Source organism: Felis catus, chromosome C1 (genome assembly GCF_018350175.1).
Source record: "Felis catus isolate Fca126 chromosome C1, F.catus_Fca126_mat1.0, whole genome shotgun sequence".
Lineage (NCBI taxonomy): Eukaryota > Metazoa > Chordata > Mammalia > Carnivora > Felidae > Felis > Felis catus.
Window position 1 is genome coordinate 164,661,341 of NC_058375.1, and position 21,729 is coordinate 164,683,069.

Genomic DNA, 21,729 nt, shown 5'->3' on the forward strand with positions numbered 1-21,729 from the left:
GCATTTGCCTGAAGCAAGAAGCCCAGCTGTTTTACAATGGGGTCTCTTGCCTCCTAGCGAGAGACAACACAGCAGACAATGTGTGCCTTAAACAGCAAATCTGTTCTCAAGAGCTACTTCTCTTGGTTGTCTATGGTTTCAATAAAATATATTCTGGACTTATTAATTAATGTTGCGCAGCATTTATTTCTTTTATTGTTTATTCAAAAATTTTGACCAGTATTAAGTTCTTATGGTTTTTATTTTTTGATGCATTAAATTTAATTGGAACACAGGACTCCCATTTTGAGGATTGGGTATTTAAAAAAAAAAAGCATTGGTTTTTAAACTGAAAGGTTTGATGGAGTATTAAATTTGATGAATCATAGCAAGTGTCTGTGTTTGTTAGCTTTTATAGACCACATTAAAGCATTCATTAATAAAGTCACACTACATTGCTTTGAGTAGGTCCTAAAAGGTTAACGACTTGATGCAGGCTGGTGTTCTTAAGCCTTACAGTTTGAGAGCGTCATGTGTGAAACTTAGTTCACTTTGAAATTGGAATACAAAAGAGATTTTTATTTTCTCTCAAAGGAATTTCTTATTCCTCTTTCTCTTTTCCGTTTCTTCTTCTTTTCTTCAGCCATCACCCCAAATCTTGCTCACTCAGGTGTATGTATGAAGCCTGTGGCTTGTTAGCTGCAGGATGACCCTGAGGCGTCGCAGGAGAAAGTCACCCTCCCTCTTGGCTGCTCCTACGGTGACCTTCCATCAGGGAGAAGCTGACTCAATTATGAATCACCCATTTTGGAAAAGGAGTTGTTACTTGAGAAGTATATTTTTAACTGTTTGATTTCTTTCCCTCGGAGAGTCTGTTTTGGAAGATAGGATATAGAAATATTTGCAGTGTTTGAACTAGAATAGCTCATACAACCACCTATTACAATATCATGTATCCAGAGGACACTGGATATTTATTTGTTGACTGACTGGATAACCACAAGACAAGGGTCAGGGACCCACATCCTCCTGTTCTGAGGCTAGGAGCACTTGGAGTAATATTACATTTGAATTGTTTACCCTGGATAATTTCTGAGTCAAATCTTTATTTTACATGTCAGAAACAGCATCAAATCAAACTAGATTGGAATTGCGAGCCTCCTGTGAGAAAATCGCCAAATTAAGGAATTGTGCAAATCCTTAATATTAAGTATAAGCTCTATAGACACTTCATGAAAGTGCATGAAATCTGTGTCTTTTCCAGAGGAAACTTTCTTGGCAAAGTCACATTTTGTGAGGGTAAATTTTTCTTAAAAGGGGACTTCGGGCAGTGTTTTGATTCTGTGGGGAGTTGTTAGTAAAATAAATGACTCAAATTGGTTTTGTGTGGGAGACAAATCAAAGCATTTCCATGAGGCTGCAGGGCTGACCTGTAGTAGTTTAACCATTTCCTGAGCAAATAGAACCTGCTGGATTGGATGGATGATAGTTCCCGTGTTAGTCATTGTGGAGAGAAAAATAACAGTTCATATAAAAGAGGCCACCAAGGGTTATATGGCTGCAATTGTTTCCAGGCTGAAACAACTTTGTATCTGTTTATTATTGTCAGTATCTTGTTATATTGTTCTTTCAGAATCAATAAAAGCTAAACTCCCTCCATGATTTTACTACTAGACTCTCCTGGAAGGATGTATAGTACTAAAAGTCAAGAATGCCAGAACAGGGGAGGAGACAGAGCTAATGATGAGTCAAAGTTAAATCCACTTTATTTAACAATCTTTTTTTTTCAGAGAGGAAATTGTTTCATTAATGTAAAACATATGGGAAGATTCTTGTTTTTTTTTAACGTATGAGGAAAATTTTTTCTTTAGAAGGAAAAAGGAACAAACACACATACAGAGATATTTTTATTTTGATTATAAAAGTTGTTTTCAGAAGATTCATTACTCTCAACTTTTCCACACTTCTACAAAATCCTAGTTGTCAGTCATCACCACATGAGGATCAATTTATCCTCCCTAATAGTAGTTTTTATATTTAATAAATTATAAAACCTTTTTTTAAGAAAAAAAAACTAGATTAGCAAGCATAATCATTTGAATTTTTCCTCCTTGGTATCATATCATCCATTCCTATCTATTTAAGGCATGAGCATAACAGATACTATTCAAATATCTAATGATTGGTGTCCACAGAAATAACCTTCTCCAGCTTTAGGGCCCAGGGCTGAATCCATGGCCCTGTTAAACCCATGGTACTTGATAAATACATAGCAACCAGCTCCTGGGAAGGTAGGAGGAAGAAGCATTTTCACAGTGTTCGAAGTGTAAAAGTGCCATGCCTAATTTGATGCTACCAAAGTGGGAGGAGATAGGACCAGCTGACTCTGCCACCAGTCACACATCGGCTTCAGCACATTACCATAGGCCCCTCTAAATTACATGATTCTGATTCTAGGATTGTTTAATAGATTGGGAAAGGAGGGCTCCATTTGGTTTAAAATTTTTTCTTTACCCCAAAGCCCTGAGAGCAATTTTATCTAAGGCCGCTAGTTCTTGATAGGTGCTAACCTTATTCAAGCACTGCCAGAAACCAGTGCCAACATATTTCTTTGTCCGGAAGCTCTTAGTTAAAACCACTTTGTTTAACACAATGTTGTAGGGGGAAAAAATCCCCACGTGAGGAAAAATAGAATGGTAGATTATAATGCATAATCCAGTTGTGTAATTTTTTTGAAGTTTATTATTATTTTTTTAAGATATGGTTTCATTATTGGAATCTGAATCTCTGTAGAATGAGGCAGCTTTGCAGGACTCATTGTAGAGTCAGTAAACAATGGAGTGAGTCACTGAAATCTCTGGACCTTCCACACTGAAACGGGGAAAATAGGGTCCATCACATGTATATATACGGTTAATCATATCGCTAAGGTACTTTGAAGAAAATTATGTAGAGTAAGGCTTATCATTTGCAGCTGCTTAGGAGGAATGTCAGCAATGCAAGCAGGCCAGTTTTGAAGATAATAGATTTATGCCTTGCAGAAAGCCAAATGTGTGATCACTCAGACCAGAATCTGTTAAGTATCATGTTGCTATTTCTCCTCTTTCTTCCCCATTTCAGGTCACATCTCAAATATGAACGTCACCCAGAGGTTACCCAGGTGATCCTAGGCCATCCTGAGCATGCAGCTGTGCAGGGCTTGACCTTGAAGGACAGATGGCATCAGGGGGAATTCTTTTATACCTTGTATTGGCCAGGGCTCAGCTTCTGACATTTCTGTCTACAGACGACAAAAGGCTTTCATTGTAAGCTGCTTTCTGATGCGTGCTTAAAACCAAGTTGAACACATTAAAAGGGAGAAGAAGCAGAAACTTGCTCACTGTGCTCTGTGAAGAATTAAAAAAATTTTATGGAAGTCGATGAAAGGGAAATAGATTTTTGAAATCTTTATGCCCTCTCCCCTCAAAATTGGACTTAATATTTATTTCAGGTTAATTATAATTCTTTATTCATTCCAATATACATTTATATTATGTTCCGTAATATATTTCCTTTAAAAAATTGACATTTAAAATGTTTCACATAAATTATATTTAGCTGAGTTTGCTTTCTATTTCTGATCTGAATAATATCAGGATTCTTGCAAACCTAAACCTTCCCTTAGTAAAATTTACTGTCACTGGGGTATGATTTGCTTTCATGGGTTCCCCTCTAATTTTTTTTCCTTTTTCAACTATAATACTTTCTCAGACCTCCTTCTCTATAATGTTACCAAGATTCTTTGAAGTATTATCTGATTTCAGAACTAAGGCTTAACCATTCTTCTTCAGGAGACTTTAAATAACTCTCTATCCTTCTAATTTAGTACTTCAGTCCACCATGTACCCACTTTAGTCCTCTTGACCCAGCATATTTCTGGAAAGTGCAAGGCAAAGTTTCTGAAATTTGGCTGTTGATCTGATTACATAGCGGCTATGTGCTTGAATGAAAAAATAATAATAGCTAACATTTATTGAGTGGTTTTAAAGTCCCTGGCATTGTTCTAAATGTTCTTTCTACACGCATTCCTCACTTAACCTTCACAATGACCTGAGGAAATAGATCATATTATCATACCCATTTTCCTGATGAACAAAACAAGGCACAGAGACACATCAGTTGAATCAGGATTCTAATTCAGGCAGTCTAACTCAGGAGTCCTCATTTTTATCCACTATGCCGTCCTTCACAGAGCAGTCTTACAATCTGTTTTGAAAGCTATATTCACGGCTGCGTGTGTGGTAGAAAGAACACTGCACTAAGGGCCAGAAGATGGACCTTTAATGCAGTTTTGCCACTAATTAGTTGTATAAACTTGGACACGTTGGCCTCTCTGGAAAAAGCTAGGCAGAAATCCATTACATTAAGTCCTTTTATAAGCAGCTTATTTATTTTAAATAAATACTATGGCTCTCAGTGGGAGGCCATTTAAGCAGAGCCATTAAGGCCAACATAGAATAGTTTCTGGGGCCAGACTGTGAGGTTGACACAGGGCTCCATGCAGGACTTCCTGGATTGAGTCCCTTTTCTACCTCTTACCAAATGTGAGATGGTGGCAAGTTTTTCAGCCTTCCAGAACCTCCATTTCTTCATCTGTAAAATGCAGATAGTAAACGGTTGTCCACCTAAGAGGGTCACTATGGGTAGGTGAAGAGTGCACATAAAGCATTTAGTGTAGCATTTTATGTGATTCTCTATATGGTCCTATGAGGTTACCATTATTATCCCCATTACACAGACGAATAAAGCGAGGCCTGCACAAGTTAATTTGTCCAAGAGTATTTATATTGTAAGTGGTAGAGTCAGGATTCTAACCCAGGCAGATGGGTATTTAACCAAACACCATCTTTTTCCCAGTCTAAGAGGATTCTCTGTGTCTGATACTGTATGTTATCTATTACCTGAGCTAACAGTCCCTCTCCAGTATATCCTCCACCCTCCCACGGTTCAGCAGCTAAAGCATTTTAACTGGTACTTAAGGCAGAGTTTTGGGATACTGCCGCAGCACTAGACCCACAGTTCATTCTGATTGGTCAGGGCCTGTCTCTGTTCTGATTGGTCGGCATCCCTCAACCCTCCTCCCCCACACACATACATACTCTATCACCAAACATTGGTCTCTTTTTTGGAAGACAAAGAGGGAAAGCTGGAATGCTCTCTCAAGTATTTTCTCTAGATGTCAAGTTCTATAGGCTTATTAGGCATCCACTCTCCCTGGTCCATCCCACTCCCCATATGCTCACATAAACTTGTTTTGCTAAGAGCTAATTTCCAACTTAACACGAAGTATTGAGAATTAAAGTTTCACAGAAAAACTGGTAGAAATAGATTTCAGATGTGTTGAAATTTGCTTATGTCATATGTCAATTGATTAAGAAAATTAAATGTTGTGCCCAGGAAAATATAACAATGGACAGGCAAGAATAGCATGTATCTTTAGGACACGTGTTAGAATACAAGATAGTGCCCAGATTTTGCTATATGTTACAGGTGCATTTATTAAAGGCTTTGGAACTTTTTAACCTTGAACTACCACGCCCCATCCATAGAGAGATGCAAAGCCATTTGTGACATGTAGTGGTTGCATCAGTTTCTCTGAAAATGCCTTTTCTTCTGGATTGATAGCTAAGATGCTCATTTTCTCTGAATAGTAGGATTCCTATATTCTGATACTTGCCTGATTTCTCAAAGCCCTCCCAAAGTGCCTTATCACTAATTGATTCTGAAAGACTTTGGTCTATTTGGGTTCTCCTTTGTTGAAGAATACCGGCAAGAAAAGTTACTGGTTAGCACTTTCGGGTGGACACCTTCCACCCAGGGAGCCATGTCAGTTTTGGGTTTTCCCAGTGATGCTGACCTGAGTCTGGGCTACTGAAAACATGGCTCTTTTGTCAAATGCCCTAGAGTCCTAGTCATCCCCACTGCTATCTCTTCTGCCCTGAACGTCTCTGGAGCAAAAACTGAGAGCTTTGTGTGGTGGGTCGGGTCCACAGAGTAGCAACACTCAGGTTTCCCCTCATGACCTATGCAATTTATTTCTAACTGGAGCTCTCTTCTTAACTCCCTGTTATCTTGCATTTCGAGAACGCTGCTCTCTCCTCTGTGCTGTGTGCCCTGGAGCTCGTTGGGGGGAGCACCCAGAGAGGACATCTTGAGCATCTGTTCTTCTCCATGAGCTAAAGATTCCCATCTTGACTGAGGTCTTCCAGTTTTCAATCTGGTGATGCTTGATAAAAAAATAGCAAAATAATATGAGTTGGTAAATAAATGTTAATATATGCTTCAAATACAAAAGCAGTTTCTTCTGCAGTAGATAATGTAAGAAAATATACAATGTTAGTATTTGATTTGCATCAGTAGGTGAGAGCCCTGAATCCTTCATTACGAGGTTAAATCTGATTTTTGTTTGTGACCAGCATGAACGCTGACCTCTGCCCTTTGAATGATCTTTCCGTCTCCCAGAAAGTTCATGAAAAGGTCATGGAGCTGCACTGACTTCCTCTGTGTGTGCATGGACGTGTCTTTGCTATTGATCTGGGAAAAGACCTTGCTTTGTCCATTCAGTGGTTTTGTTCACTTTATTTTTAATGGAAACCTGATCAGTGATTATAGAATTTTTCCGCAGGAATTCACACCTGAGTAAGTGCAGAAAGCTAACCTCTTTTCATGTTGGTTATTTAGTCTGTGTTTTACCTTGGCCATAACTCCCAATTAAATGCATTTCTTGAACTCTTAGCAAAGCAAAATATGGCACTTACTGGTCACAAGTTCAAAGCAGGAGAGAGAGGGAAAAAAAATGGCTTAGTAGCTGGAAATAAAAACACCAGTGAATTCCTCTTACGGATTCCTTCATGTCAAATTCATATCATGAGTGACTTTCAGTTTTCCCTCTAGATCATCTTGGCATGATCGAGGAGTAAAAATAAAAATGATTTCTAGTATATTCCTGAAGTGATTCCTTCTTTTGATGCTGCCTGTCAACGTAAAAGGGGTTATGAATCTCTGGAAACCTGCTCTACTGACACCATCTGCAGCATAGGCACCAGTTTTCAAATCAGCCTGCAGTAAGTGGGACAGTCGGAGGGTTTTAAATCTCCACTAGAAAACTATTGCCATTTACAAACAACAAGCTTTGTACTGAAATGGTGAAAAATGCACTTGCGTCATATTTAGAATGATTGTGGAGGGGGATATAACAATACTTTTCAAGACTGTAAGCAATACGTATATTCATATCTTGCGCTATTTATCTTGTAGATATACAGCACCGAAGTTCTTGGCTGCTAGCTGTTAGGTTAGCATCGAGAAGGAAAGATCCTGAGGTTTGTCACTGCTGTATATCACCGCAGCTGTGCCCTTTGATTACACTGGGGCACCACCAGTCATTAATAACGGGGAAAGCCTTTTGTCTGGCAAATGCATCGTCGTACGGTCCTTTCTTAACACCTAAGCATCTTGGTGTGGTAGTGAACGTAAATTAAAGGTGAAGATTGTTTATCTTATAGCCACACTTGTAAATAGAGGTGGCCTTTCCAGAGCCGTTCAAGAAAGTGTATTTTTCCTTGCTTTAAGACTTGAAATGTTCTCATATTTGGCAATTCGCTCAAGGGAACTCAGTCATTAAGTCTCACTCGAACAAACAATATGAGCACAGTGTAATTACAATTTTAATTTCATCACTGTCACACTCGTGTGGCTACCAGAGGGTTACAAAGCAAGCTATCATCCAAGACAACAATTGCTGTGCAGACTTAAAAACCCAAGTGTGCCCACGGTTGAAGATTTCTTGAAGAGCATGATGTGAAGGGAATATGCAAATAGAAAGCTTTCCAACATAAAAAAAAAATGCTCAGATTTGAATCTGATCGAATGTGTTGCTTTGCAAGGTGGATGCCACCAGCCAATTTTCCCAGAAGTGCTAGTTTCCCATCAAAAGTCACCCCAAAGTTGACCAATTGCTAGAGAGCTCGATCACATTAAACTAACTCGCAATAAATGGATTTATAAATTCCACCACCCTATGGGAAATGTTACAATGTTTTAAAGGCGAGTGTAATCACACTGTCAATTTTATCTCTATTTCGTTTCTATTGCCACTAGCATCCAGTAGGACCCATCATTTCTTGCTGGGATGATTACAATAGCCTCTTTTGTTGTTTCCTTACCACCAGTCCTTCCCTTAATTCAGAAATATTCAAAGTATGAGTTTTTCACAAGCCAGTTCTGGGCGGGGGGGGGGGGGGGGGAGGGGGTTGAAATCAATTTAGCATTCCACGATCAACATTTTAAAAAAGAAAAAAGGAAAGACAACAACATGGGATAAAGCATACTGCAGCACGGTATACAGAGTAAGGGTGACTATTATTGCCTAAATTATCTTTTCTTTAGTTGTGTGTGTGTGTGTGTGTGTGTGTGTGTGTGTGTGTGCATGCTCTTATTCTCATTGGCTCCAGATATAAAATGTGTTTCTTCTATAGGTCCTGATCAAAGAAGTTTTAAAACTCCTGCTCTAATCCGTGTTTCCCAAAGTGTAAGATGCTGGCAGGCAATGTGGACTCATAACTGGGTCATGTGATCAGAAACTTATTGCCTTTTCTGTTCTTTACCCAGTTTATCTAACTGGATCAAGAAGGAAGTCTCATGCTAGTGCTAGTATATCCTTCACATCCATCTGACACTTGCTGAACTAATTTTTGTTCTTGTCATTTTTTTTTTCAACTGAACACTCACTGTAGGCAACTGCTAAGTTCTCAAAAATACAAAGCTTGCAACACGCAACTTCACTGGCAAGGACTACAGAGACATACCAGCTATAAAAACAATTTTGTGGAAACGTGGGAGAGAACAGTAATTTGGATGAGAGAAAGAAGACACTGGAGGGTTTGGGATGGCTATTTCAGCAGAAGCAAAGGTTCAGAGGTGTGAAAATATAGTCCATGTGGAAACCTCCTATCCGTTAGCCCCCATGCCTTGAACTGTCTTTTTGCCTCCTCTATTTCTATTTTTCCCACTTCGTACTTTTAGCTTCTTCAACTCCCTCGCCTCTATGTCACCCATCTTTCTGCCCACTACAACTTTTCTGGGGAGCATTTTAGCGAAGCTACTTTGCAAGCGTTAAAAGACAAAATTAGAACAGTCTTCAGACTCAACACTTTTGAAAAGTACCTGGATCAAATTTTATAATATTATTTGGTTAATATGACTACCACTGTGTTCACTTTTAAGGCAAATGACACTGACTTCTCACTTATGCCTGTGATATAAAGCTTATTTTAAAATAATTTTGAGGGGGGAAAAGGCAGCTAATTAAAAGAAAAATATTAAGGAATTTAGAGTACAGGAGATACATGTTTAAGGACAAAGGTTGTGATTGGCATATGCAAATCACTAAAGTTGTTACTGAAGTTGAGATGACACTATTAATCAATTTTTAAAACTATTGCCAAAATAATCTTTCTAAAATGCAAATTAAATTAAATCTAACATGAGATAATTAAATTAAATCAAATTAAAACTACATAAAGTCCCTCAGCACTGTTCTACTGTCTACAGGATCTGACCCCTGCCTCCTTTTCCAAATTCATTTCCTGCTACAATCCTACTCACAACCATGCCAAATAATTTGTTCCTTTTCACTTCTATGCTTTTGCTCATTCTGTGCCTTCCTTGGGAATGCCAGCCACTCCCTTCCCCTGCCACCTATGAGGATCTGCTCACCCCTCAACACTGAGCTCAAATATGAAGATCCCAAGACCCTCCCATCAGCTGGCACTCTATTCTCCATTATTCTATGGTGACTCATTTATACCACTAGGATACCATTTATTACAATGACCTCTAAGTCTTTTTTTTTTTTTTGCATTTTTATTTACCCTAAAGCACAAAGTGCTTTATTCATCTTTGTCTCTTAAGCATCAAAGATAGTTCTTGGCGCATACACACAGTAAGCACACACAAAAAATTTGAGAATGAACAAATTCCTCATAATGAAGATATACTTGGCCCAAGGCCAGGACGAGACATACTGTAGGAGCCAATTACAAATTTTAAATTTGCTACATCAGCTCAGACAAGGCCAAAGGGGATTTGAAATGAGTAACAACAGTAATAATAATATAAACCAAAAGTGCTTACTAAGTTGAGGGCCTTCTACAATGCATTATCTCATTTAGTCCTTAGAACAATCCCTCAGGGTAGAAACTGAGGCTCGGTGAGGCTAAGTAACTTGTCCAAGGTCAACAGCTGTTCAGCAGTGGAACTGGGATCCAGAGCTAGGGCTGTCTGCCCCCAGAGCCTGCCCCTAGCCACCAAACAGTGTGAGAAGGATGGGTCAGTTGCTTTCTGTTCTCTAAGGACAGTGATATTGGCATTAAGAACCTACTTCCATTGGCTTTGCCCCTGTTGGTCCCCATTGCACCTGTGTTTGGTGAGAACAGTCTGCATCTTTGCTTCCATCAAGCTCTGTGTGTCCCAGGCTTCCCTAGCACTCTGCCTCCCGGGCTCCTGGTCCAGAAGTCATTCCCCAAACTTGAATCTGCCCCATTGGCCTGACTGCCGGCTTCCCTCATAACTGTTTGGTTCACAAAAACAGCAGCAGGTCCTGGTCAACAGCAGGAGTCTGCTGCCACACTGTTTGGTTTGTGCAGTTCAGCTGTTGACTGCAGGCAAGTTATTCAACCTATTTGTTTCCTCAAGATTAAATATGACTTACTACTTTAGAAGTGCATAGAATCACGCCTGGTACATAGTAAATATTATTGAGTGCTAATTAAATAAAGTGAAACCCCTCTGGATTATGCCATTTCCTACTCTTCCAGGTAGACATTTTGCTGCTGCTATTTCCTTGTTCCTTTTAGGTGCCCCGTAGAGGCTGTCAGAACACTTGACTGTCTTCTGATATGGCATAATTTCTTTTATTCTCAGACAATCCCCGCTTTGGGGCCGGCACTGTGCTAAAGGCAACAGGACAAGAACAGATGAAAAATGTAGTATTTGCCCTCAAAGAGCTTAAGATTGGTCACAAAACAAAACAAAACAAAGCAGAAAACATTGTCTCTGTCATATGGCATGCTGAGAGTCCCCAGTAGGGGCAGGAGAACAAGTTTGGGTATGTGGGATGGGGTGGGCACTTGGGGGGGGGGCATGGGAGGCCTACAGACAGGCCCCTTCCTGGGGAGAAGTCAACAGTTTAATCTGCCCAATGCTAGAGGCACAGAAAGCTCAGATATGACCTGTATAGGGTCCCATTTGAGGGGTCTGAGCCAAAGGAAGGTGAGGAGGCAGATCCTGCCAGTGGGGACTCCTGAAGGGAGCAGTTCTTGGGTAAGGTAAGATCCCAGAGGTCTGATGAGGTTGGGAAAAGGCCAATCATTACACAGCATCCCTCCTATTTATTGGTTAGCATAATGGTTTAATTTTATTTGTCAATTTGACTGGGCCACAGGATGCCCAGTTATCTGGTTAAACATTATTTCTGGGTGTGTATGCAACGGTGTTTAGAAAGGAGATTAGTATTTGAATCCTTAAACTGAGTAAAGCGGATTGACCTCCTTAATGTGACTGGGCCTCATCCAACCCACAGAAGGACTGAATAAAACACAAAGAGGGAAGAAGGGAAATTTTCTTCTTTCTGACTGACTGTCTGAGCTGGGACATTGGTCTTCTGCCTTCAGACTGGAACTTAAACACCATTGATAGGATTTTCACTCCCAGGCATTTCAATTTGGACTAGAACTTATGCCACAGGTTCTCCTGGTTCTCGGGGCTTTGGGCTTGGACTGGAACTCTACCACTGGCTTTTCTGTCTTGCAGAAGACAGATCATGGGTTTTCTCAGCTTCCATAATCATGTCAGTCCCTTATAATAAAGACATAAATATGTAAAGTATATAATATTTTTTAAAGTGAGAAATATTTTGTTTAACTAGAAGAGAAGCTACCACTATGTTTTTCATCTTACAATAGTATTAAGTATGTAAGTATTTTCATCTCATAATTGGTATTAACTACTTTGGCAATGAATTATGAATCATTCCAATAACTGTGTATTGCATACTTACTGTGGAAAAGAAGGCAATGTGCCCAGAAAGCATGAGATATAAATGAGTATGACATAGTCCCTTGCCTGGAGGAACTCACAGTCTAGTGGGGAAAAATGTTTATGCAAATAGGCGAGGCAGTGTGGTGTAATGGTAGAGAGGGCAAGCTTTAGGCAGTGGTGTACTGGTAGATGTCTAACAACTGATGGTCTGGAATAAAATGAGGGCTGTAATGGTTTGTGGCTCATGCCTTTTCCATGGTGTAGATATTCTCACTACAGCCTATGTTAAGCTACCAGTACGACATCACCCAATGCAGGGCTGGAAGGAGATACTGTTGGCTCTCTCAAGCTGGTCCAAGCTGGCACCTGCACATCACTGGTTCTAGAGGTCATATGTCTATTCTTGAGTCAACCGTGGCATGTACTAGCTATGTAGTAGTTCATAACTCCTTTTGACTCCAGCATCTTCATCTGGAAAGCGGAATTACAGTAGTACTTATGGAGTTATCTGAAGGCTGTAGGATAAGCTATGGACAATATTTAGAACAGTGTTTGGTGCATAATCTCAATAAATGCAACTTGTAATTATTATAATTAAATCCAAAGATGATGGAGAGATGGCTTCCAAGAGGAAGACTGTAGGATTTAAGAAGGAGGTAATTTTTTTGTATAGTAGGGATGGTGGGGGTTGTAGGAGGGGAATCTCGAGTTGGGGACTGCATGGCAGAGCCAGGCAGGTAAGAGAGTATCAGACATATTCTGAAAATTCAATTCACTTTGGCTGGAATATAGTGGTTACACATAGGAGCAGAGACATCATGTGCTTAGGAATTAGGCTGGGCCATGTTGTGGTGTCCTGAGGGCCAGAAGATAGGGGCTGGGGGAGCCACTGGCTATTTAGATGTAGAGAGTGACATGAGGCCTGGTATTCCTAACAAAGTTCTCTGATGAATGTTCTAATGAGCGTTCAAGTGAGATGAGGTGACTGCCACAAATCAGTGCTTGGGAATCATTACACACTTGTTCTATCATTAAGATAAGTATTGACTGGCTCCTGCTAAGTCTGGCAGACCACTAAAGAACATCTAGGCAGACTCTCAGGTTCCATTTCTTGTCCAGTACTCCATCTGGAAACACAATTGGGCCAATGAAAGTTTTTAAATGGGTATGTCTTCTATAATCTTGAACTCACATCAATGCAGTTTCATATCTGGCAGATATTACAGAGATTTATGATCTCACAGAGTGGGATCTGCAGTTCACAGAATCACTAATACAAAATAAATTGCTGCCCTTTAGAAATGACTTGCAAATAGAACTACCTCAAATATTATAGGGTAGGGGAAGAATATTACTTTCAACAGAGCCGATTGAGGGAAAAATTACTCTGTTGGTATTGTTTTCCAGAATATCACCTTTTTAGAAAACACTTTGTTTCAAAATGGTTCATTTGCTCTGGATCTAATTTTTATCATCTCCAGCTTTGTTTTGTGAACAATGTTCAAAGAGCCGAATTTTGTTTAACAGTTTACAAATTGCCCTATATCACACTATTTTTAAAATAGCCTTAACATTAGTTTACTGTTTACTAGCTTAAACGCTTACGTATATTACCTCATTTCATGCACATAGTCACCCTATGAGACAGAAGTCATAGGGTTTTAGAGTTGGAAGGGAACTGTGAGATCAAATTTGAGATTTTCATTCTTCATTCATTCACTCAACAATATTTGTTGTATGTGGACTTGACAGAAACCATGCCAGAATTACCCATGGCGAATAACAGAGAAGAAGTCCCTGTGCTTAAGAAATTTACATTCTCAGTGGGAGTCAGACAATAAACAAATAAATAAATTATCAAGATAATTAAGGGCCTGTGATATATGCTCTGAAGGGAATAAACAGGGTTCTATAATAAATGGGGTGATAGAGAAGGTTTGGGTGGAAGATTGTAGTTTAGATATCATTGCTAAGAGGTGACATCTGAACTGAGAAATGAACAATAAGAAGAAGCCTGTCACTAAAGACGTTGGGGCAGAACATTCTGAAGAGGGGGGCAAGTGCAAAGGCCAACAGTGAGCCTGAAGTAGTTAGGGAAACAAAGGAGGCCAGTGTGGCAGAGTGAAGGAACAAAGGGAAGAGTGGTACCAGATGATGTGGGAGACATAGACAAGGATAGATCCAGAAGACTTTGGTTTCAACCCAAGCCACTGAAGGTTTGTGAGCAGTGGAGAGATATGTATCTGTTAGATGGAGAATGGACTTGAAGAAGTAGCAAGACTGTAGGCAGTGAGACCAGTTAGGAAACTGAGGCCCAGAGAGGGAAAATAACATCATTGGTACCAGAATCAGTTCCAGAACCCAGGTTTTCTCCTCAAGGTCCAGTGTGCTTGTCATTTTTCAAATAAGAAAATGTCCAAGGAACTTTAAATTTTTTTAATGTTTATTTATTTTTGAGAGACAGAGAGTGTGAGCAGGGAAATGGCAGAGAGAAAGAGAAAGACACAGAATCTGAAGAGGCTCCAGGCTCTAAGCTGTCAGCACAAAGCCCAACATGGGGCTCGAACTCACAAGCTGTGAGATCAGGACCTGAGCCAAAGTCAGCTGCTTAGCTGACTGAGCCACCCAGGCGCTCCTGTCCAAGGAACTTTAATTACTGTTTATATGGGAGCATCTGGAAAGTTTATCATCTTCGTAGTCTTCAGAAAAAACATTATGGAGAGCTTTGCTGTGTGTGTGTGTGTGTGTGTGTGTGTGTGTGTGTGTGTGTGTGTGTGAAAAATTGAGAGCATCATCTTTGCATCATCTATAACTCATTTCAACAAACACATATGGCAGAGTTACCAGGTACATGGCTGTGGCATACAATGCACCATCTACCTAATCTCTGGTCCTTTCCTTTCTCCTTGCCCACAGAACCTTATTTTGTTCATGATGGCATTATACCCTTATAACATCTCTGTTTTCTACTCTCCTTTGCGGTTAAGGATAACCTAGTTTTGACGAAGTAGAATTTTGCTAAGGATTTCTGGGAAAGGTTTCCTTTTCCGAAAAAGGCTCCACTTCTTCCTACATCTCTGTCATTTTCTCCTTCCTTGATGAAACCCTGGGGATGAAAGCCACATGTTAAGATGGTGGAGCAAAGAGCTGGAAGGGGCCTGGCCCTTGATGGTTTAAAGTGAACATACCAATTGTGCAGATACTACTTGTGAACTTTGTGACATATGAGAAGATATTGATCAAGCCACTGTATTTATATATTTTTTAATGTAGCTGAACACATCCTAACAAAGTCACTGTCTCGGTGGGAGACAGAGATAAATCAATATATGGTGGCTGCAACCCAATATCAATAGCTCATGAAAATGACATGGGATGTTAACTAAGTGCTAGGGTGAGGCAAAGGAAGAGTTGATTTTCCTAAACAAAGGGACTATTTTTCTAAATAAAGAAATGTGGTACTTTCTTCAGGAGTAATTAAGCCATCAACTTACACAATAAAATTTCCCACCCACATAAGGCCTGAAAATCAAGGAGACACGGGACAATGGGCATTTGAATTACACCAAGAGAGGGAGCTCTAGAGGGTGTCCAGTTAACTTGCAGTCAATCACCCGCAAATTAATTTGAAGAGGTGTCAGGAGATTGAGGCAAGTTGGAGCTTTCTTTGTGGATTGTGGATTTCTCTCTAAGGTTGCATCTAGAGTCAGCTCCAGGGGCTCTTGGTCCCTTTTTTTGGATTAGGTTCACAGCACATCTTCCTTCCAGCTTCTCACACCCAAAAGGGTGATTGGTCTTTGAAGTTCACCCCATTCTCAATCGTGGCATCTCCATGGCTAACCAAAGTAGATGTAAAGGAGAGCTTTCTGTGTCATTTTTTTTTCATGTCTACCTGAAAATACTGTCTGGCCCCATGAGAGGCTTTTAACAGCTTATTCAAAGGCATAATTTGAATCAGGAGCAAAGAATGTATTCATGTGCTCATTTTCCACATTAACATTGCTCTTAGAATCTGTATTTTCTCTCTTACACATAGACACACGGGGACACTGGACTGTCAACTTGAGGGAAAAGTCTATTTGTAATGATGACTATGTAATTTTAAAGCCCAGTGCAGCATAAGTATTATGTGTTATTCCATAAATACTCATTGTATTTCTGACTCATGGACTTAGATGGTGTTCTCTCACCTTCCATAGAAAAGGCTGGGTAACAGCCAACTTATTAAGTGACTTTATAGGGACAAGAGGAACCCTAAGCTCTCCATCCTCTTAAAATTGCCCCAAATGTATAACCATTGTATACCATCCATAACATCTAGTCTAACCTTGGACTAGATTGAGAAATCCAAGTGGGCACTATCCATAGTAATAAGTTCTGACGTGGAAAAGCATTTTACTTCATACGCTTCTGTTCTTCTTTTGTTATCCACCCATCAATGCATCCAGGTGTAGCCCACATTTATTGTGTCCTGATTTCAGTTATTCTGAAGTGCTTTTAGTTTGCAAAGTATCTGGGAAAATACATTAGGAAGGTTACAAAGAAAGCCTGACTATGAATGAGCAGTCTCATACAGACACAGTCCTGGAGGCCAGACTGTTGTTCTGAGACCAGGCATGGGGGTGGCTGAGTTACTTTCTGGGGGGTCACAATGCTGATGATGAAACACCTTTATAGGTTCTGGTGGTTATAGTATTCCTTCTCAATCCACTTACATTTTGATGTTAAAACATTATTTGTCAGAGATGTGAAAACTGGTCATGGCTCATGTTAGGGAATATAATCTTGGCTTCTTGTCCAAATGATGTCCTGAGGAACACTGGCTTTGTGGTCATTGCTGGTTCCATGGTAGGGACTTGCAATGATTTCCAAGCTGGGTGGGAAGAGAGGAAGAAGAGATCAGTGAGTTTGTTACCAGGCAGCAGGGATATACTTTTCACAAACGCACAGTGTCTTGAAAGTTTGGTTTCCCATCACCATTTATATTCCTGAGGAATAGACGTGTCTCTCACTCCGCAGCAGTGTTTCGTGACATTTGGATTTACAATGTTCAAGTTGAAGTCTCTAGCCCCTTGCAGTCTGTCAAAAACAGCTTCTTTGTCCATTTATTTTTGTCTTCCACACCCAGTCTGAATATCTTTTGTAAATTTATACTTGACAACCCTCGTATTTCAGTAGCTGGCTTTGGTTTCACAATCTACCTTTCTTGCTCAGTTACATTAGCTGAAACAACAAATTTAATCCATGATGTCAATAGTAAATTATAGCAGAGAAGTAATATATGTCTGACATCATAAAGGTCAAGGCCATGGTAAAAACACTGCAAATTCTGGAGCCATTGTGTTTGAGCAAGCAGTGGGCTCTTACTAAACACTAACATCATGAAAATCAGATTAGCACTAAAAGCTGCATTTGGCTAATCTTATTTTTTTTTAATATCTTCTTTTTTAAATGGAAAATTTCTAAAAGCAGAAAGCTCTTCTGCTCTACACTGGGCTGTGGATTTGTTCCCATGGACATTGGCTGTGTAATTATATTTTATATTTGGTAGTGGATAAATAATTAAAACTAGAATTACTTTTCTGAAAAGATTCATTTAGAGCACACGTTTTCTATTACCATAGCAGTTGGATGGGGGAGGGGACATCGCCTCCTACCTACCTAAACTACCTTGCCATTAAAGTATCTAAATTACCTCGGTGAATTCTGAGCGCAGAAGTGGTTGATGAATTGCTTTTGCATAAATGCACTTTCCCTTTGCTAGAATCTAATTTTATGAAACACACTCGTGTGTGTGTGTGCGCGCACACACGTACACACACACACACACACACACTCACCAAGAGACACACATATACCAAAGCAGCCGCTGAACCCTCTCCAGAAGAAAAATTGAAGGCTGGAATTTTCTCTATATAATGAAGTTTTTTTAAACGTTGCCAGTAATATAAGCATCTCTGAGGAAAGCCCAAATGGCTTCATCTCCTATAGGGAAGAGCAGCTCATGAATCACTGTTTCCATGAAGAAGTGTTTCATTCCTTAAACTGGTGCTATCAATTGTACTGGCTGATTTTTTTTATCAGTATCAAAATTTGATTTTGGCTTAAACTCATTTATTACAAGTAAGGAAAAAATTCTTCTGCAGAGTGAACTAAAAAGCCATTCCGTGGATTCGAGTCTGAAAATCCCATGCCTTTTGTGGTTATAATGTGTTTAGATGGTTTGATCTGTCATGGGCAGCCCCAGCAGCCGAGGAGGCCTCGTAAACAGCTGACAGCTCTCACTTGGCTCAGATGTATTTTCATTTGTTAATTAGGAGCATTTATTTTAGTTTCCACGTGTTCTTGCTGTGTGTTAGACATAAGAAAGATCATATATCTGAGTTCCAAGATACAATAATGTGGTACTAGGTATTATCTCCTGACAGAGTCGTTGCTGTTTGCGTCAGTGACAAGGGAGAAAATGTCATCACGCCCCATCTGTGCCCAGTGACAACCAGCACTTTATGAGACTATTTCTTGTGGGTCTGGAGCAATGGCTCTAAAGGATCGGAAGAAGACGAGCTGAAAAGGAAGTGGCCTCCAGTGAGGTCTGAAGATGCCCAGCCTCTCCTCTAGTCAGGCCTCTCTGTTTTGCCTGCCTCCATTACTACCTGGAGTGATGAGTTGGCCTTGGGCCAGGGGGGAGAAAGAGTGTGGAGGCCAACGTGCCCAAATCCCCTATTTCTAGTCCAGTTTGTTTGCCTCACTTGTAATCACCACAAGCAAGCTGAAAAAACCTAGCCCTCAGATTGACCTTGGACTATATGAACACCTGCCTCAAGATCATATAGCACTTCGAAGAAAGAAAATGTCTCCTGAAAACTAAGGTTATTGCAGTGAAGAGCTGTACATTTTTTATTTCCAAGATTTCTTTAATTTGGTAATTGATACCCATAAATATACCCTGGAGAACATGAATGAGATACAGTTCCTGCCTGCGAGAACCTTAAAATTGAAAATCATAACAAAAATACATAGCCTCTAAGTAATCTCTCAGCCTTTAATCCCTCTTTATGTCACACTGTTGCAAGGGAGATGGGAGCGTGGGGAACAGGTGCGCGTCATTCACAATGGGCTTGGGAAATCTCTCACGGTGCCCGTCGATACACTGGCGGCATTGTCGGCATTAACTTACAAGGACTTACTTACACATCAGTGCAAGATTGTTGGTGTATGTTATGCATCTTGCCTTATATCATCAACATGTGATTGTGATATTTTCCCTTCATAATCAAATAGAAAAATGATTTTCTTTCTCTAATTTTTGTTACAAAATAAAATATTATCCTACAAACTAAGTTTTGATAATTTCTGAACAGTGATTAGGTTTTTCTCTATTAAAAATTTTTTATTTTATAGGTTTTTTAAGTTTATTTATTTTAAGAGAGACAGAAAGAGAGCATGAGTAGGAGAGGGGCAGAGAGAGAGAGAGAGGAAGAGAGAGAGGGAATCCCAAGCAGACTCCTCAGGCTCAGAGCAGAGCCGACATGGGGCTCAAACTCACGAAACTTGAGATCATGCATGACCTGAGCTAAAATGAAGAGTTGGATACTTAACCAACAGAGCCACCCAGGCACCCCTTTAATTTTTATTTTAGAGAGAGAGCGAGAGTGGGGGGAGAGGGAGAGAGAGAAAGAATCTCAAGCAGGCTCCACGCTCATCCTGACACAGGGCTCCATCCCACCACCCTAGTATCGTGACCTGAGCCAAAATCAAGATTCAGATGCTCAACTGACTGAGCCACCCAGTTGTCCATTTCTCTACTTTAATCCAAGAGTGTATTTTGTTTCCTGAATGACTGAATAAGTGAATTGTGATCTGCCCACATAAACTAATGGACTTCTCTTTCACTCTAATAGTGACTAGAATTTGGAAAAATCTGCCCTCCTAGTTTGGCTTTAAAGACATGGCTTTTTGGCTTCTGGGCTATGTCGCTGCGTCTTTGGCCACATGTTAGTGGTAACTAACAGTTGTTGAGTATTCGTGTCCTAGGCACTGTGCTTGGCACTTCGCTTGCTGGATCTCAGACAGTACCTAGTCCTTTGAGTTAGGTATTGTTATTTTCTCATTTTACAAAAGAGAAAGTGGGACTTAGCAAGACTAGGAAGGCTACCCACACAATAGATCAGTTGCTAGCCTATGGACTAATTTCCTTTGGGTTAGGGACTCAACCCTGCTCCAAAAATCTGTGCATGAATCCAAACCCAACTGCCTCCAAATGTCACATCCCTAACTTCTACTAATCCTGCCTTAGTGTGGGTTCACATTACAAAGGCCCCTTGTGTGGATTATTCTCCCTGTTGCTCCTCTCAGTCCTAGAATGACAACCGCACTTCCTTTAAAATTTAGAAAACAGTAGTTTCCTGGGCTCGCCTCATCACCCCAAGCAAGCCTGTTAGCTGCTGCTCTTGGCAGGGGAACTGGGAACATGACGAATGATAGCGGTCTGCTCCAGGAATAAACAAACTCTTCATTATTCCATTAGCTATTTTCCATTTCCTGCTAAGGCTAACAATTTATTAGCACTATTTAAGTTAATGTATGGCTGTATTATTTTACGTATTTACTTTATATTCTTCACATGATGACATATTTAGGTGTTCAGATCCTCTGTGTGGTTTTTTTGAAGACTAAATTGGATGAGTTTGAGAGGGTAACTCTCCCAGTACTGGTAGGACCACCACTAATTCCTCTTTATGGAGCACATTTTTTTTAAAGGGCTGAAAAGAGATTATCTCAAGGCCACTGGGAACCAAGTAGGTTTGGAATGTAATGCCATGCGAGGAGAACACATGTACCCTTGCTTCTCAGTTATCCTATGCTGCAGGTAAATATTGTGTGTGTGCTGAGAGCAGCATTAGACAAGACTCAAGAAGCCCTGATTTCCAGCCTTCTACTATTTGGGGTTTTGTGAAAATCAAAAGGGTATGTAGGTGGTTTCTGTTAGGCTGTTTGGATGAGGAAGAAGAATCTCTGACTCTAGCAGAAAAGACATTTATTGCAGGATCACATGTGGATGGATAGATTGGGAGGGAAAACAGAGTCCCAAAAGACAGAGGGCACTGTAGGGTCACTTCTGGCCATTTCTTTCTTGCTCTTCTCTCACACGCAGGTGACATGGTCTTGCCCTCATGGTATCTGTTCTCTGTGACCTTGCTGTTCTCTTGGTGTACCCACTGCTCTTTCCACACCAACTGGCTTCTTCCTTCCCTATCCTCCAAGGCTTAGAAAATGGAGGCCAAGAAGCCAAATACAGAGTGAAGAAGTGCTTTATTTGACTACCTCAAATATTTAAATTTTTTAACACATTTATTTTTGAGAGAGAGAGAGAGACACAGCGTGAGCAGGGGAGGGACAGAGAAAGAGGGAGACACAGACTCTGAAACAGGTTCCAGGCTCTGGGCTGTCAGCACAGAGCCCAACGCAGAGCTTGAACTCATGAACTGCGAGATCATGACCTGAGCCATAGTCTGATGCGTAACCGACTAAGCCACCCAGGCGTCCCTGACTACCTCAACATTTAGATCAAATTTTGAATATGAATGTTTATTGGCAAAGCATGTGCTATTGTCATATAGTTACAAGTTCACACAGTTACTTCATTCAGATGAAAACATTTGAGTTTGCAGC

At 40.3% G+C, this 21,729-nt stretch overlaps 1 long non-coding RNA gene across 1 annotated transcript in view; it reads left to right on the forward strand.

The window, feature by feature from the left end:
* The window catches only part of LOC123379181, a 93,582-nt gene extending 90,232 nt beyond the window's left edge, over positions 1 to 3,350 (forward strand). The window contains exon 4 of the long non-coding RNA XR_006583335.1: positions 3,100 to 3,350. This is a non-coding gene — a long non-coding RNA (uncharacterized LOC123379181). The remainder of the gene's footprint in view (positions 1 to 3,099) is intronic.
* Positions 3,351 to 21,729: the final 18,379 nt, after the last annotated feature.